The sequence below is a fragment of the Heterodontus francisci genome, chromosome 29 (assembly GCF_036365525.1).
Source record: "Heterodontus francisci isolate sHetFra1 chromosome 29, sHetFra1.hap1, whole genome shotgun sequence".
NCBI lineage: Eukaryota > Metazoa > Chordata > Chondrichthyes > Heterodontiformes > Heterodontidae > Heterodontus > Heterodontus francisci.
The window spans coordinates 33,619,538-33,635,982 of record NC_090399.1 but is presented as its reverse complement, the minus strand read 5'-3'; positions in this window follow the sequence as shown (position 1 = coordinate 33,635,982).

Sequence of the window (16,445 nt, the reverse complement as noted above, 5' to 3'; positions counted from 1 at the left end):
GTGATCAGAGCGATAATGGAATCCTTATTCAAGGATGTAACAGAAAAAACATCTGGGAACGCATAATATATTCTTCCTCTTTGGCCTCCTTGTCTCGAGAGACAATGGGCAAGCGCATAGAGGTGGTCAGTGGTTTGTGGAGCAGTGCCTGGAGTGGCTATAAAGGCCAATTCCAGAGTGACAGACTCTTCCACAGGCGCTGCAGATAAAATTGGTTGTCGGGGCTGTTACATAGTTGGCTCTCTCCTTGCACTTCTGTCTTTTTGCTGCCAACTGCTAAGTCTCTTCGACTCGCCACTCTTTAGCCCCGCCTTTATGGCTGTCCGCCAGCTCTGGCGATCACTGGCAACTGACTCCCATGACTTGTGATCAATGTCACAGGACTTCATGTCGTGCTTGCAGATGTCTTTAAAGCAGAGACATGGACAGCCAGTGGGTCTGATACCAGTGACGAGCTCGCTGTACAATGCGTCCTTGGGGATCCTGCCATCTTCCATGCGGCTCACATGGCCAAGCCATCTCAAGCACCGCTGGCTCAGTAGTGTGTATATGCTGGGGATATTGACCGCCTCAATGACTTCTGCGTTGGAGATACGGTCCTGCCACCTGATGCCAAGGATTCTTCGAAGGCAGCGAAGATGGAATGAGTTGAGACGTCGCTCTTGGCTGACATACGTGTCCAGGCCTCACTGCCATAGAGCAAGGTACTGAGGACACAGGCTTGAAACGCTCGGACTTTTGTGTTCTGTGTCAGTGCGCCATTTTCCCACACCCTCTTGGTCAGTCTGGACATAGCAGCAGAAGCCTTTGTATGCACTTGTTGATTTCTACATCGTGAGACAGTTTACTGGTGATAGTTGAGCCTAGGTAGGGGTGAACTCTTGAGCCACTTCCAGAGCGTGGCCACCGATATTGATGGATGGAGTATTTCTGACGTGCTGTCCCATGATGTTCATTTTCTTGAGGCTGAGGTTAGGCCAAATTCATTGCAGGCAGCTGCAATCCTGTTGATGAGTCTCTGCAGACACTCTTCTCTGTGAGATGTTAATGCAGCATCGTCAGCAAAGAAGAGTTCCCTGATGAGGACTTTCCATACTTTGGTCTTCGCTTTTAGATGGGCAAGGTTGAAGAACCTGCCACCTGATCTTGTGTGGGGGAAAATTCCTGCTGCTGAAGACTTGAACGCATGTGAGAGCAGCAGGGAGAAGATGCGGGTGTGGGAACACAGCCCTGTTTATCGCCACTCAGGATAGGAAAGGGTTCTGATGAGGCACCGCTATGCTGAATTGTGCCTTTCATATTGTCATGGAATGAGGTGATGATTCTTCGTAGCTCTGGTGGACATCCGATCTTTGCTCGTAGTCTGAAGAGACCAGATCTGCTGACGAGGTCAAAGGCTTTGGTGAGATCAATTAAAGCAATGTAGAGGGGCATCTGTTGTTCACAGCATTTCTCCTGTAGCTGGCGAAGGGAGAACAGCATGTCAATGGTGGATCTCTGCTCAACAGCCGCACTGTGCCTCAGGGTAGACACGCTCGGCCAGCTTCTGGAGTCTGTTTAAAACGACTCCATCGAAGACCTTCCCCACTATGCTGAACAGGGAGATTGCACGGTAGTTGTTGCAGTCACCGCGGTCACCCTTGTTCTTATAGAGGGTGATGATATTGGCATCGTGCATGTCCTGGGGTACTGCTCCCTCATCCCAGCACAGGCAAAGCAGTTCATGGAGTGCTGAGAGTATAGCAGGCTTGGCACTCTTGAGTATGTCAGAGGTAATGCCGTCTTTTCCAGGGGCTTTTCCACTGGCTAGAGAATCATTGGCATCACTGAGTTCCGATTTTGTTGGCTGTTCGTCTAGCTCATCCAAGACTGGCAGAGACTGGGCTGCATTGAGGGCGGTATCAGTGACAACATTTTCCCTGGAGTACAGTTCTAGGTAGTGCTCCACCCAGCAGTCCGTTTGCTTGCGTTGGTCAGTGATCGTTTCCCCTGATTTCGACATGAGGTGGGGGGCGATCGTCTTGATGGTTGGCCCAAAAGCTCTCTTAATGCCATCATACATTCCTCTGATGTTTCCAGTGTCAGATGGCCAGCTGAATAAGACTGCATAGATGCTGCCAGTCGTCATTTGCACAGCACCTGGCCGTTCTTTGTGCAGCGCCTCTGTCTACTTTAAGTGCTACGGATGTCAACTTGCTGGGGGCTTTCTTGTAGTTCAGTAGTGCAATGTGCTTAGCAGCTATGATAGGTTCCAGCTCTTCAAAGTGAGATTGAAACCAGTCTGCATTCTGCTTCTCACGTTTGCCAAAGGTGGTCATTGCTGAGTCATAGATGGCGTCTCTGATGTGGGCCCACTTCGTCACTGCATCCCCTGCAGGATTGTTTTGAAGGGCTTTTTCAAGTGAATTTAGAAACTTACGTAACAGCTGTGGATAAGAAATTCTGAATTCACATAATATAATAAAGAGTAGTCAGCGCATATTCCACAAGGAAGGTCATAGATGGCCACCTTTATTGAATTCTTTGAATAATATCAGAAAGAGTGTTTAAGACTAATACTGATGATGTAATATACATTGATTTTCTGAAGGTCTTCGATAAGTGACCACACAGCAGACTCATGACTAATCTCAGAGCAAGTGGAGTTAGGGGACAAGCAGCAGAATGGACAGTGAGCTGGCTACAGAAACAGAAAACAGGGAGTGGGGGTGAAAAGTATTTCCTCAGATTTGCAGAAGGTGGGAAGTGGTGCTCCACAAGGATCAGCGCTGGGAACATTGTCGTTCACCATTTACAGAAACAATATGGACTCGGGAAGCAGAAGCACAATTTCAACATTTGCAGACAAATCCGAGTTGAGAGTACAGTTAATACAGAGGAAGAATGCAACAAAATACCTGAAGACATTATTAATAATGATTAATAAACTTGCACAATGAACATTTAAGTAGAAAATTAATTCGAGTGTATAGCTAAGTGTGAGGTGCTGAGTTTTGGTCAGAAGAAGAAACTTTCCTCATATACTGTGGAAAATAAGCATCTGAATGGGATCGAGGGAAAAAGGGGTTCAGGGGGACAGATTCACAAATCATTTAAAGTAGCAACACAGGTTAACAGGGCCATAAAAATACAAACAAAGCACTGGCGTTCATTTCTAGAGGAATGCAATTGAAAAAGTAAAGAGCTGATATTAAACTAATATAGAACCTTGATTATACAACATTTAGCGTACTGTGTACAGTTCTGGTCTCCATATTACAAAAAGGATATTGATGCACAAGAGAAGGTGCAAATATTTTATCCAGAATTATATCAGAACTGAGAGAAGTGTATAATTTATTTCATCATTAACAGATCATGAATGTTATTATTTACTGCCCTCAGTCTGATCTCTGTATTGTGAAAACCTGATCTGTCTGTTCCTCAGTTATCGTTGTCTCTTCTCACAGGGACACATCTCACTGAGTTAAGGGCAGAGATTGGTACAGCTTACATGTGTCGAGAATCTGAATCATAGATAAGAATTGATCCGTCAAACCATAATCAGTTACAGAAGTGGACGATTCAATAAACACAGCCCAATATTTATCCTGTGTGATAGATAATAAAATTCACCACTCATGACCCACAGATTCTCAGGATCACATTGGGGGAAGGGGATTAATTATCACTCAAGTAACTGATGTATTTATTGTGTTACAAGGGTTTATTTTTGTATTAAAAACTTATAATTCTGTGTGTTTTAAAAATTGAAAAAGGATTTTCAGTGGACATTGACACTTGCAAATAGCTCAAAGTTTTGGATGTTGACTTTGTATAAAAGAATAGGAAAGCAAGCAGTTTGAAGAAAGCTAGCCAGTGGTTTTCACCTCCTCAGAGCAACACTGAGAATGACAGGGGAGACACTGTGTCTGGTCATGTGATCAGCTCAGGAAGATTTACTTTAATTTTGGACTCTTTTAAAAACCAATCAATTGGACAAAGAGCAGGCATTTTGTAATTTGTTTTTTGACCTGCCTGGAGATCAAACGGGAAAACCCAGAAAAAACCTCTCTCTGTAAAGGAGACTTGCATCTCTTGAAAAGAAACCCTGTATTTGAAAGGTCGCAGATTCCTATTGCTTCCCGACTCCGAAGAATTCCTGCATCCAGTGTGGTTCCTATTTTCCTCTGTGTTTTGGGAAATCCTGGAATCTGAAGAAAGCTTCGACTGCTATACTGCTGCTGAGAGTCCTAAGCAGACTTGTTGCTACAACCCTTCTGAAATACCTATCTGCCACTGCCTTCAGCTGAAATGACTTGAATGCCGACCCATCACAGACTGTTCATCAACCTCGCCTGGAGAGACTTCGTATCACATCCGACTATTTGACACTAGTACACATCACCCAACCGAAGGATTTCCTCCAGAACATGACAAACTGACTTAAATTATATTTCTTCTATTCCTCTAAAACAATTGCAAACCCAAAATTCTTTCTCCCCAGTTAACCGGTTTTTCTTTTTAAAAGTATGCCCGAGGGCTTAGGAACTAAGGAGTTTTTCATATATATAGATTTATCTCATTAGTGGTTAAGACTTTTTTTTCCCAATAAATAGCTAATATTGTTGTTGAAAGAAACCTGGGTGATGTGCTTTATTCTGGGGGAGAAATAGAGTTATTCTTCAGTAGATGGGAAAACTTATTTGATATGCAGTGACCCGTGGAGAAGTGGGACTGAATTAACAGTGCATTTCTTCCACCTCGGTCATAACAATAGCAACTCATAGTAAGAAACGCCATGATACAGAGGATGAGAATGCTGTAACAGTGCTGTCCTGCTATTTAACCACCAGTAACTAGTTAACGTGTTACTGTTGGAGCAGTTCAAAAGGAGACAGAACAATATCAATACATTTCAGTTTATACACTTATTACCAAACATCTGCAAAAACACTTTGCAATCAATTATATTGTTAAAACACAGAGGCAGCTTCATGGAATGAAGAGACAAGATATCTGAAACAATGAATTCAAAATAGAACTGGGTTGTACAATTGTATTCAGTACAATTCCACAGTGACAGATACTGCCAGGTCAGTGGGATCAGGTGTTCCACTCCGGTTAGTGACACACACTCATTTTGATTTTATACTGACTGATGCTCCCACTAATACGTTCACTTAGGGAGTTGCCTTCACTGAGATCTCATTCAGCATTAAAAGATATTCCACTAAATGCAATAACTTGATAATTCAGAGAGTCTGTCAGTTACAAACAGAGATTTATTATCAGCCGAGACAATGGAATAAAACCACAGAGGTAATTCAGGAGATTTGATGTCAAGAAATGATATCACTGATCGTGTGTCTTTATAACAGTGACCACGAGGTCAGCATTTAACATGATCAGTCACAGAGTAAAATCAGAGACCAGCTCACACACAGATTTACACAACTTCAGCCGTTATAGTCATTTACCAGGAACACCAATGACAGCAAGAATAGGGTAATAAATTTTCAAGATGTTGTCAATTGGTCCATACATTTTCTGTGTGAAATGATGTATCCCTTCGTGCTGCAGACAATCTCTCTGTATTAAACTCTGAGGTGACACATTGCCAGAGCCTGTAATTTATATCCTGTGGGATCTCCCCAGGGAGATTGAGGTTGCCACATTGTTCAAACTGTTTTGTAAATTGAACAAACAGATTACGACATTGAATTCAGTCTGTGTTGTGATAGAATATATTTATTTCTGAGGTTGAATTGGAAAACTCCAAAAACTGGACAATTCTGATCACATTAATTAACTAATGAAAATTGGAAGCTGTATTCTCCCAGCAATGAGGTTGCTCTTTCAAACACCATCAGTCCCAACTCAAGATCTCATGTTGTTTCAGTGATGTCCTTCACTCGACTGTGGTTCAGGTGGTGAAGAGCAGATTGCGGCCATCGTCCATCTGGGCCTTGAGCTGCAGGCTATCATTGCAAAGCATGGAGAACTGGGACTGCAAGCAGTGAAACTCTGGGAAGTCCTTCACCATCTCACTGGCAAGAGTCTTCAACTGTTCCTGGGGAGGGGAGAGTGGGGAGGAGACACAGGAGAAGGACAGGGTTAACCAGAGTGAATGATTCACTACCCACACCATGTCTGACCAATCATGGAAAACACAGGAACAGGAGGAGGCCATTCAACCCCTCAAGCCTGTCACACAGTGTTAGGAAATCCTTTAAAACACAATTAAATGATTCCTCGTGATTCAGACTCTTGAGTGTTTTGTCCAAAAGCAAGTTTATTATTCAAACACCAATACTAATAACACGATCAACACTAATAAATATTATGGTTATACAATAGATTCAAACAACCTGTTTCTTGCAAATCCAAGGTGATACAACTTGCAGACGTTGTTCCCCAGCTGTCCTGGGTGTTCTCCCTATGTTGTCCCTCCAGCTATGCTGTGTGTTCTCCCGATGTTGTCCCTCCAGCTGTCCTGTGTGTTCTCCTGATGTTGTCCCTCCAGCTGTCCTGTGTGTTCTCCAGATGTTATCCCTCCAACTGTCCTGTGTGTTCTCCGGATGTTGTCCATCCAGCTGTCCTGTGTGTTCTCCCGATGTTGATCCATCCAGATGTCCTATGTGTTCTCCTGATGTTGGCCCTCCAGCTCGCCTATGTGTTCTCCTGATGTTGTCCCTCCAGCTATCCTGTGTGTTCTCCTGATGTTGTCCCTCCAGCTGTCCGATGTGTTCTACTGATGTTGTCCCTCCAGCTCTCCTATGTGTTCTCCTGATGTTGTCCCTCCAGCTATTCTGTGTGTTCTCCTGATGTTGTCCCTCCAACTGTCCTGTGTGTTCTACCAGTGTTGTCCCTCCAGCTGTCCTATGTGTTCTCCTGATGTTGTCCCTCCAGCTATCCAGTGTGTTCTCCTGATGTTGTCCCTCCAGCTGTCCTGTGTGTTCTCCTGATGTTGGCCCTCCAGCTGTCCTGTGTATTCTCCTGATGTTGTCCCTCCAGCTGTCCTGTGTATTCTCTTGATGTTGTCCCTCCAGCTGTCCTGTGTGTTCTCCTGATATTGTCCCTCCAGCTGTCCTGTGTATTCTCCTGATGTTGTCCCTCCAGCTGTCCTGTGTATTCTCCTGATATTGTCCCTCCAACTGTCCTGTGTGTTCTCCTGATGTTGTCCCTCCAGCTGTCCTGTGTATTCTCCTGATATTGTCCCTCCAATTGTCCTGTGTGTTCTCCCAGTGTTGTCCCTCCAGCTATCCTGTGTGTTCTCCTGATGTTGTCCCTCCAGCTGTCCTGTGTGTTCTCCCGAAGTTATCCCTCCAGCTGTCCTGTGTGTTCTCCTGATGTTGTCCCTCCAGCTATCCTGTGTGTTCTCCTGATGTTGTCCTTCCATCTTTCCTGTGTGTTCTCCCGCTGTTGTCCCTCCAGCTGTCCTATGTGTTCTCTGGATGTTGTCCATCCAGCTGTCCTGTGTGTTCTCCCAATGTTGATCCAATAAGCTGTCCTGTGTATTCTCCTGATGTTGTACCTCCAGCTATCCTGTGTGTTCTCCTGATGTTGTCCTTCCATCTTTCCTGTGTGTTCTCCCGCTGTTGTCCCTCCAGCTGTCCTATGTGTTCTCTGGATGTTGTCCATCCAGCTGTCCTGTGTGTTCTCCCAATGTTGATCCAATAAGCTGTCCTGTGTGTTCTCCTGATATTGTCCCTCCAGCTGTCCTGTGTATTCTCCTGATGTTGTCCCTCCAGCTGTCCTGTGTATTCTCCTGATATTGTCCCTCCAACTGTCCTGTGTGTTCTCCCGATGTTGTCCCTCCAGCTGTCCTGTGTGTTCTCCTGATGTTGTCCCTCCAGCTCGCCTATGTGTTCTCCTGATGTTGTCCCTCCAGCTATCCTGTGTGTTCTCCTGATGTTGTCCCTCCAAGTGTCCTGTGTGCTCTCCCAGTGTTGTCTCTCCAGCTGTCCTGTGTGTTCTCCCGATGTTGTCCCTCCAGCTGTCCGATGTGTTCTCCTGATGTTGTCCCTCCAACTGTCCTGTGTGTTCTCCCAGTGTTGTCCATCCAGCTCTCCGATGTGTTCTCCTGATGTTGTCCCTCCAGCTCTCCGATGTGTTCTCCTGATGATGTCCATCCAGCTGTCCTGTGTATTCTCCCGATGTTGTCCCTCCAGCTGTCCTGTGTGTTCTCCTGATGATGTCCCTCCAACTGTCCTGTGTATTCTCCCGATGTTGTCCATCCAGCTGTTCTGTGTGTTCTCCTGATGTTCTCCCTCCAGCTGTCCTATGTGTTCTCCTGATGTTGTCCCTCCAGCTGTCCTATGTGTTCTCCTGATGTTGTCCCTCCAGCTGTCCTGCGTACTCTCCTGATGTTGTCCCTCCAGATGTCCTGTGTGTTCTCCTGATGTTGTCCCTCCAGCTATCCTGTGTGTTCTCCTGATGTTGTCCCTCCAGCTATCCTGTGTGTTCTCCTGATGTTGTCCCTCCAGCTATCCTGTGTGTTCTCCTGATGTTGTCCCTCCAGCTATCCTGTGTGTTCTCCCGAAGTTGCCCCTCCAGCTATCCTGTGTGTTCTCCTGATGTTGTCCCTCCAGCTGTCCTGTGTGTTCTCCTGATGTTGTCCCTCCAGCTCTCCTATGTGTTCCCCTGATGTTGTCCCTGCAGCTGTCCTATGTGTTCTCCTGATGTTGTCCCTCCAGCTATCCAGTGTGTTCTCCTGATGTTGTCCCTCCAGCTGTCCTATGTGTTCTCCTGATGTTGTCCCTCCAGCTCTCCTGTGTGTTCTCCTGATGTTGTCCCTCCAACTGTCCTGTGTGTTCACCCAGTGTTGTCCCTCCAGCTGTCCTATGCGTTCTCCTGATGTTGTCCCTCCAGCTATCCAGTGTGTTCTCCTGATGTTGTCCCTCCAGCTGTCCTGTGTGTTCTCCTGATGATGTCCCTCTAACTGTCCTGTGTGTTCTCCCAGTGTTGTCCGTCCAGCTGTTCTGTGTGTTCTCCCGATGTTGATCCATCCAGCTGTCCTCTGTGTTCTCCCGATGTTGTCCATCCAGCTGTTCTGTGTGTTCTCCCGATGTTGTCCCTCCAGCTGTCCTGTGTGTTCTCCTGATGTTGTCCCTCCAGCTATCCTGTGTGTTCTCCTGATGTTGGCCCTCCAGCTGTCCTATGTGTTCTCCTGATGTTGTCCCTCCAGCTGTCCTATGTGTTCTCCTGATGTTGTCCCTCCAGCAGTCCTATGTGTTCTCCTGATGTTGTCCCTCCAGCTATCCTGTGTGTTCTCCTGATGTTGTCCCTCCAGCTATCCTGTGTGTTCTCCTGATGTTGTCCCTCCAGCTGTCCTGTGTATTCTCCTGATATTGTCCCTCCAACTGTCCTGTGTGTTCTCCTGATGTTGGCCCTCCAGCTGTCCTATGTGTTCTCCTGATGTTGTCCCTCCAGCTGTCCTCTGTGTTCTCCTGATGTTGTCCCTCCAGCAGTCCTATGTGTTCTCCTGATGTTGTCCCTCCAGCTATCCTGTGTGTTCTCCTGATGTTGTCCCTCCAGCTATCCTGTGTGTTCTCCTGATGTTGTCCCTCCAGCTGTCCTATGTGTTCTCCTATTGTTGTCCCTCCAGCTAACCTGTGTGTTCTCCCGATGTTGTCCCTCCAGCTATCCTGTGTGTTCCCCCGCTGATGTCCCTCCAGCTGTCCTGTGTGTTCTCCCGATGTTGATCCATCCAGATGTCCTATGTGTTCTCCTGATGTTGGCCCTCCAGCTCGCCTATGTGTTCTCCTGATGTTGTCCCTCCAGCTATCTTGTGTGTTCTCCTGATGTTGTCCCTCCAGCTGTCCGATGTGTTCTACTGATGTTGTCCCTCCAGCTCTCCTATGTGTTCTCCTGATGTTGTCCCTCCAGCTATCCTGTGTGTTCCCCCGCTGATGTCCCTCCAGCTGTCCTGTGTGTTCTCCCGATGTTGATCCATCCAGATGTCCTATGTGTTCTCCTGATGTTGGCCCTCCAGCTCGCCTATGTGTTCTCCTGATGTTGTCCCTCCAGCTATCTTGTGTGTTCTCCCGCTGTTGTCCCTCCAGCTGTCCTATGTGTTCTCTGGATGTTGTCCATCCAGCTGTCCTGTGTGTTCTCCCAATGTTGATCCAATAAGCTGTCCTGTGTATTCTCCTGATGTTGTACCTCCAGCTCGCCTATGTGTTCTCCTGATGTTGTCCCTCCAGCTATCCTGTGTGTTCTCCTGATGTTGTCCCTCCAAGTGTCCTGTGTGCTCTCCCAGTGTTGTCTCTCCAGCTGTCCTGTGTGTTCTCCCGATGTTGTCCCTCCAGCTGTCCGATGTGTTCTCCTGATGTTGTCCCTCCAACTGTCCTGTGTGTTCTCCCAGTGTTGTCCATCCAGCTCTCCGATGTGTTCTCCTGATGTTGTCCCTCCAGCTCTCCGATGTGTTCTCCTGATGATGTCCATCCAGCTGTCCTGTGTATTCTCCCGATGTTGTCCCTCCAGCTGTCCTGTGTGTTCTCCTGATGATGTCCCTCCAACTGTCCTGTGTATTCTCCCGATGTTGTCCATCCAGCTGTTCTGTGTGTTCTCCTGATGTTCTCCCTCCAGCTGTCCTATGTGTTCTCCTGATGTTGTCCCTCCAGCTGTCCTATGTGTTCTCCTGATGTTGTCCCTCCAGCTGTCCTGCGTACTCTCCTGATGTTGTCCCTCCAGATGTCCTGTGTGTTCTCCTGATGTTGTCCCTCCAGCTATCCTGTGTGTTCTCCTGATGTTGTCCCTCCAGCTATCCTGTGTGTTCTCCTGATGTTGTCCCTCCAGCTATCCTGTGTGTTCTCCTGATGTTGTCCCTCCAGCTATCCTGTGTGTTCTCCCGAAGTTGCCCCTCCAGCTATCCTGTGTGTTCTCCTGATGTTGTCCCTCCAGCTGTCCTGTGTGTTCTCCTGATGTTGTCCCTCCAGCTCTCCTATGTGTTCCCCTGATGTTGTCCCTGCAGCTGTCCTATGTGTTCTCCTGATGTTGTCCCTCCAGCTATCCAGTGTGTTCTCCTGATGTTGTCCCTCCAGCTGTCCTATGTGTTCTCCTGATGTTGTCCCTCCAGCTCTCCTGTGTGTTCTCCTGATGTTGTCCCTCCAACTGTCCTGTGTGTTCACCCAGTGTTGTCCCTCCAGCTGTCCTATGCGTTCTCCTGATGTTGTCCCTCCAGCTATCCAGTGTGTTCTCCTGATGTTGTCCCTCCAGCTGTCCTGTGTGTTCTCCTGATGATGTCCCTCTAACTGTCCTGTGTGTTCTCCCAGTGTTGTCCGTCCAGCTGTTCTGTGTGTTCTCCCGATGTTGATCCATCCAGCTGTCCTCTGTGTTCTCCCGATGTTGTCCATCCAGCTGTTCTGTGTGTTCTCCCGATGTTGTCCCTCCAGCTGTCCTGTGTGTTCTCCTGATGTTGTCCCTCCAGCTATCCTGTGTGTTCTCCTGATGTTGGCCCTCCAGCTGTCCTATGTGTTCTCCTGATGTTGTCCCTCCAGCTGTCCTATGTGTTCTCTGGATGTTGTCCCTCCAGCAGTCCTATGTGTTCTCCTGATGTTGTCCCTCCAGCTATCCTGTGTGTTCTCCTGATGTTGTCCCTCCAGCTATCCTGTGTGTTCTCCTGATGTTGTCCCTCCAGCTGTCCTGTGTATTCTCCTGATATTGTCCCTCCAACTGTCCTGTGTGTTCTCCTGATGTTGGCCCTCCAGCTGTCCTATGTGTTCTCCTGATGTTGTCCCTCCAGCTGTCCTCTGTGTTCTCCTGATGTTGTCCCTCCAGCAGTCCTATGTGTTCTCCTGATGTTGTCCCTCCAGCTATCCTGTGTGTTCTCCTGATGTTGTCCCTCCAGCTATCCTGTGTGTTCTCCTGATGTTGTCCCTCCAGCTGTCCTATGTGTTCTCCTATTGTTGTCCCTCCAGCTAACCTGTGTGTTCTCCCGATGTTGTCCCTCCAGCTATCCTGTGTGTTCCCCCGCTGATGTCCCTCCAGCTGTCCTGTGTGTTCTCCCGATGTTGATCCATCCAGATGTCCTATGTGTTCTCCTGATGTTGGCCCTCCAGCTCGCCTATGTGTTCTCCTGATGTTGTCCCTCCAGCTATCTTGTGTGTTCTCCTGATGTTGTCCCTCCAGCTGTCCGATGTGTTCTACTGATGTTGTCCCTCCAGCTCTCCTATGTGTTCTCCTGATGTTGTCCCTCCAGCTATTCTGTGTGTTCTCCTGATGTTGTCCCTCCAACTGTCCTGTGTGTTCTCCCAGTGTTGTCCCTCCAGCTGTCCTATGTGTTCTCCTGATGTTGTCCCTCCAGCTATCCAGTGTGTTCTCCTGATGTTGTCCCTCCAGCTGTCCTGTGTGTTCCCTGATGATGTCCCTCCAACTGTCCTGTGTGTTCTCCCAGTGTTGTCCATCCAGCTGTTCTGTGTGTTCTCCCGATGTTGATCCATCCAGCTGTCCTGTGTGTTCTCCTGATGTAGTCCCTCCAGCTGTCCTGTGTGTTCTCCTGATGTTGGCCCTCCAGCTGTCCTGTGTATTCTCCTGATGTTGTCCCTCCAGATGTCCTGTGTATTCTCTTGATGTTGTCCCTCCAGCTGTCCTGTGTGTTCTCCTGATATTGTCCCTCCAGCTGTCCTGTGTATTCTCCTGATATTGTCCCTCCAACTGCCTTTGTGTTCTCCTGATGTTGTCCCTCCAGCTGTCCTATGTGTTCTCCTGATGTTGTCCCTCCAGCTGTCCTATGTGTTCTCCTGACGTTGTCCCTCCAGCTGTCCTGTGTATTCTCCTGATATTGTCCCTCCAACTGTCCAATGTGTTCTCCTGAAGTTGTCCCTCCAGCTATCCTGTGTGTTCTCCTAATGTTGTCCCTCCAGCTGTCCTGTGTGTTCTCCCCATGTTGTCCCTCCAGCTGTGCTATGTGTTCTCCTGATGTAGACCCTCCAGCTGTCCTATGTGTTCTCCTGATGTTGTCCCTCCAGCAGTCCTATGTGTTCTCCTGATGTTGTCCCTCCAGCTATCCTGTGTGTTCTCCCGATGTTGTCCCTCCAGCTGTCCTGTGTGTTCTCCCGCTGTTGTCCCTCCAGCTGTCCTGTGTGTTCTCCCGATGTTGTCCCTCCAGCTGTCCTGTGTGTTCACCCGATGTTGCCCCTCCAGCTTTCCTGTGTGTTATCCCGATGTTGTCCCTCCAGCTGTTCTGTGTTCTCCTGATATTGTCCCTCCAGCTGTCCTGTGTGTTCTAAGATGTTGTCACTCCAGCTGTCCTATGTGTTCTCCTGAACATGTCCCTCCAGCTAACCAGTCTGTTCACCCGATGTTGTCCCTCCAGCTGTCCTGTGTGTTCTCCCGTTGTTGTCCATCCAGCTGTCCTGTGTGTTCTCCCGATGTTGTCCCTCCAGCTGTCCTGTGTGTTCTCCTGATGTTGCCCCTCCACCTTTCCTGTGTGTACTCCCGATGTTGTCCCTCCAGCTGTTCTCCTGATGTTGTCCCTCCAGCTGTCCTATGTGTTCTCCTGATGTTGTCCCTCCAGCTGTCCTATGTGTTCTCCTGATGTTGTCCCTCCAGCTGTCCTGTGTGTTCTCCTGATGTTGTCCCTCCAGCTGTCCTGCGTATTCTCCTGATGTTGTCCCTCCAGATGTCCTATGTGTTCTCCTGATGTTGTCCCTCCAGCTATCCTGTGTGTTCTCCTGATGTTGTCCCTCCAGCTATCCTGTGTGTTCTCCTGATGTTGTCCCTCCAGCTGTCCTGTGTGTTCTCCCGATGTTGCCCCTCCAGCTATCCTGTGTGTTCTCCTGATGTTGTCCCTCCAGCTGTCCTGTGTGTTCTCCTGATGTTGTCCCTCCAGCTCTCCTATGTGTTCTCCTGATGTTGTCCCTGCAGCTATCCTGTGTGTTCTCCTGATGTTGTCCCTCCAACTGTCCTGTGTGTTCACCCAGTGTTGTCCCTCCAGCTGTCCTATGTGTTCTCCTGATGTTGTCCCTCCAGCTATCCAGTGTGTTCTCCTGATGTTGTCCCTCCAGCTGTCCTGTGTGTTCGCCTGATGATGTCCCTCCAACTGTCCTGTGTGTTCTTCCAGTGTTGTCCGTCCAGCTGTCCTCTGTGTTCTCCCGATGTTGTCCCTCCAGCTGTCCTGTGTGTTCTCCTGATGTTGGCCCTCCAGCTGTCCTCTGTGTTCTCCTGATGTTGTCCCTCCAGCTATCCTGTGTGTTCTCCTAATGTTGTCCCTCCAGCTGTCCTGTGTGTTCTCCCCATGTTGTCCCTCCAGCTGTGCTATGTGTTCTCCTGATGTTGTCCCTCCAGCTATCCTGTGTGTTCTCCTAATGTTGTCCCTCCAGCTGTCCTGTGTGTTCTCCCCATGTTGTCCCTCCAGCTGTCCTATGTGTTCTCCTGATGTTGTCCGTCCAGCAGTCCTATGTGTTCTCCTGATGTTGTCCCTCCAGCTATCCTGTGTGTTCTCCATATGTTGTCCCTCCAGCTATCCTGTGTGTTCTCCTGATGTTGTCCCTCCAGCTGTCCCATGTGTTCTCCTGATGTTGTCCCTCCAGCTAACCTGTGTGTTCTCCCGATGTTGTCCCTCCAGCTGTCCTGTGTGTTCTCCCGCTGTTGTCCCTCCAGCTGTCCTGTGTGTTCTCCCGATGTTGTCCCTCCAGCTGTCCTGTGTATTCACCCGATGTTGCCCCTCCAGCTTTCCTGTGTGTTATCCCGATGTTGTCCCTCCAGCTGTTCTGTGTTCTCCTGATATTGTCCCTCCAGCTGTCCTGTGTGTTCTAAGATGTTGTCACTCCAGCTGTCCTATGTGTTCTCCTGATCATGTCCCTCCAGCTAACCAGTCTGTTCACCCGATGTTGTCCCTCCAGCTGTCCTGTGTGTTCTCCCGCTGTTGTCCATCCAGCTGTCCTGTGTGTTCTCCCGATGTTGTCCCTCCAGCTGTCCTGTGTGTTCTCCTGATGTTGCCCCTCCACCTTTCCTGTGTGTACTCCCGATGTTGTCCCTCCAGCTGTTCTCCTGATGTTGTCCCTCCAGCTATCCTGTGTGTTCTTTTGATGTTGTCCCTCCAGCTGTCCTATGTGTTCTCCTGATGTTGTCCCTCCAGCTAACCTGTGTGTTTTCCCGATGTTGTCCCTCCAGCTGTCCTGTGTATTCTCCTGATATTGTCCCTCCAACTGTCCTGTGTATTCTCCTGATGTTGTCCCTCCAGCTGTCCTGTGTATTCTCCTGATATTGTCCCTCCAACTGTCCTGTGTGTTCTCCTGATGTTGTCCCTCCAGCTGTCCTGTGTATTCTCCTGATATTGTCCCTCCAATTGTCCTGTGTGTTCTCCCAGTGTTGTCCCTCCAGCTATCCTGTGTGTTCTCCTGATGTTGTCCCTCCAGCTGTCCTGTGTGTTCTCCCGAAGTTATCCCTCCAGCTGTCCTGTGTGTTCTCCTGATGTTGTCCCTCCAGCTATCCTGTGTGTTCTCCTGATGTTGTCCTTCCATCTTTCCTGTGTGTTCTCCCGCTGTTGTCCCTCCAGCTGTCCTATGTGTTCTCTGGATGTTGTCCATCCAGCTGTCCTGTGTGTTCTCCCAATGTTGATCCAATAAGCTGTCCTGTGTATTCTCCTGATGTTGTACCTCCAGCTCGCCTATGTGTTCTCCTGATGTTGTCCCTCCAGCTATCCTGTGTGTTCTCCTGATGTTGTCCCTCCAAGTGTCCTGTGTGCTCTCCCAGTGTTGTCTCTCCAGCTGTCCTGTGTGTTCTCCCGATGTTGTCCCTCCAGCTGTTCGATGTGTTCTCCTGATGTTGTCCCTCCAACTGTCCTGTGTGTTCTCCCAGTGTTGTCCATCCAGCTCTCCGATGTGTTCTCCTGATGTTGTCCCTCCAGCTCTCCGATGTGTTCTCCTGATGATGTCCATCCAGCTGTCCTGTGTATTCTCCCGATGTTGTCCCTCCAGCTGTCCTGTGTGTTCTCCTGATGATGTCCCTCCAACTGTCCTGTGTATTCTCCCGATGTTGTCCATCCAGCTGTTCTGTGTGTTCTCCTGATGTTCTCCCTCCAGCTGTCCTATGTGTTCTCCTGATGTTGTCCCTCCAGCTGTCCTATGTGTTCTCCTGATGTTGTCCCTCCAGCTGTCCTGCGTACTCTCCTGATGTTGTCCCTCCAGATGTCCTGTGTGTTCTCCTGATGTTGTCCCTCCAGCTATCCTGTGTGTTCTCCTGATGTTGTCCCTCCAGCTATCCTGTGTGTTCTCCTGATGTTGTCCCTCCAGCTATCCTGTGTGTTCTCCTGATGTTGTCCCTCCAGCTATCCTGTGTGTTCTCCCGAAGTTGCCCCTCCAGCTATCCTGTGTGTTCTCCTGATGTTGTCCCTCCAGCTGTCCTGTGTGTTCTCCTGATGTTGTCCCTCCAGCTCTCCTATGTGTTCCCCTGATGTTGTCCCTGCAGCTGTCCTATGTGTTCTCCTGATGTTGTCCCTCCAGCTATCCAGTGTGTTC